The following is a 1,879-nucleotide window of genomic DNA, read 5'->3' as shown; positions in this document are numbered from 1 at the left end:
GGATTTTTTTTCCCCTGCATATGTGCCTGTGCACCACCCGTGTTCAGTGCCCACAGAGAGCAGAAGAGGGCCTTGGATCCCCTGGAACTGGAGTTAAAACAGATGGTTGTGAGCTGCCCTGTGGGTGCTGGGAGTCAAACCCAAGTCCTCTGCAAGAGCAGACAGTGCTTTTAAACACTGAGGCACCTCTCCAGCTTTCCCTTCCTTCTCCTCCTCCCCCTCCCCTCTTTTCTAAAGAAGACCACACAAATGCAGGCCTACACTATCACAAATTACACAATGAAGTTTCCAAAATTCAGAGATATTTCGTGCAGGGCTTAGCTATCCCGAGTGCAGTGAATGAGCCTCGTCTTGGGAAAACCACCCTTCTGATCATGGTATTTTCTCTGCCAGGTAAGTACGCACTTATCCTTGTTGCTTTCAAAAAAGATATTGTTGGACTTGGTTGTGGTGGCACCTGCCTTTAACCCTGGAACTCAGGAAGCAGGTAGATTTCTCTGATTTGAATGATAGGCTGGTCTACACAGAGATTTCCAGGACATGGAGATTTCCATAGAACACATGTCAAAACAAAAATCATCTGAATGTTAAAATAGCAAATCATTTAGTGATTCTACGTGGTTTCTTTTCTTTTTTATTGTTGTTTTTTCAAGACAGGGTTTCTCTGTGTAGTCCTGGCTGTCCTGGAGTTCTCTCTACCTGCCTCTGCCCATGAGTGCTGGGATGAAATGTGTGTGCCACCACTGTCCAGCTTTAGTTTGATTCTTATTTCCATGTAGATTTTACTTTAACCTTGCAACACGGTCCTATTCACCATGCTTTTGAAGCACAATTATGTCATTCATAATCTTCATAAAAAAGAATTATGTGCAATAAATAACACCATTTGGGCTGGATGGTGGTGGCGCTCACCTTTAATCCCAGCACTCAGGAGGCAGGGGAAATTAATAAATCCTTTCAAATATCTGTGAAAACACAGTGTTGGAAATGAATTGTTCAAGCCCTGAAAATGGATATGGAATCCATAATGAAAACAAACTAGTTCCTGGGTCTTTCTTCCTGCTGTGAAACACTGGGGCTGTGGCCACTGAGTTCTTTCACTTCCACCGTGCCATGGCCTTAGAAGGTCAATCTGCAAGCTACCTCAGCCCGAGAAACTCAAACTGGCTCCTGCTCTGTAGCTGGAGGACAAGTCAGCCTCTCCCAGCCTGTCAAAGGGAGAAAAAGAACAGCAAGAAGCAACAGAACACATTGACACACAAAATAAATTAGACAGACTTATTGAACAAGCCAGTGAGGAAATTTTGAACAAACATATAACAAACTCCCCTAACCATTTTTTTTTTTTCAGAATAGGTGAGAATTGATTGCCAAAATTCCACATTTCTGGGGAATGACATTTGTCAACCATCCACAGGTGTCTGCACGGCGTGGGGAGGAAGATGACGAGACTCTGCATTCCTTGACCAGAGTTGAAGTGACAGAATTTGACAGAAGTGACCGAACAGATTTGCATTTTGATGAAATCCTTATGTCGAAAATAAAATTCTCTCCAAAGAATTCCACCTGAATGGGAGTGGTGACCCAGCTTCAAAGTCCACTGGAATCAAATGGAAAGTGGGAAAGGATTGGACAAAATGCTCAATGAAACACGGAATAAGGGCAGCAGGAAGAGAGGCAGCATGGAGAACCAGAAAGAACCAGACTGGTTTACTGCCCAGTCTGAGGAAGGGGCAGATGCGTTAGGAGAGGTCATCAACGATGATATTTGGTCAAACCCCTTGCAGTACTACTTGATTCCTGATATGATGAGGAAGAAAAGGCTGATACTGATGAGGAAGAGGAGGAAGATGAAGGGAAGGAGAGGAGGCTGGGGTGA

The 1,879-nt window shown here is 44.1% G+C and overlaps 1 non-coding gene and 1 pseudogene across 1 annotated transcript; one reads left to right on the top strand and one right to left on the bottom strand.

Annotated features, from left to right (window-relative positions):
- Positions 1-234: 234 nt before the first annotated feature.
- On the bottom strand, positions 235-401 carry LOC113837358. Its single transcript, XR_003487957.1, has one exon. It is a non-coding gene; the product is annotated as a U1 spliceosomal RNA (small nuclear RNA).
- Positions 402-1,113: 712 nt separating this feature from the next.
- LOC103163656 lies at positions 1,114-1,879 on the top strand (annotated as a pseudogene).

Source organism: Cricetulus griseus, chromosome 9 (genome assembly GCF_003668045.3).
Source record: "Cricetulus griseus strain 17A/GY chromosome 9, alternate assembly CriGri-PICRH-1.0, whole genome shotgun sequence".
Classification (NCBI taxonomy): Eukaryota; Metazoa; Chordata; class Mammalia; order Rodentia; family Cricetidae; genus Cricetulus; species Cricetulus griseus.
The sequence above is the reverse complement of the archived record's forward strand: the minus strand, read 5'-3'. Positions and strand labels throughout refer to the sequence as shown.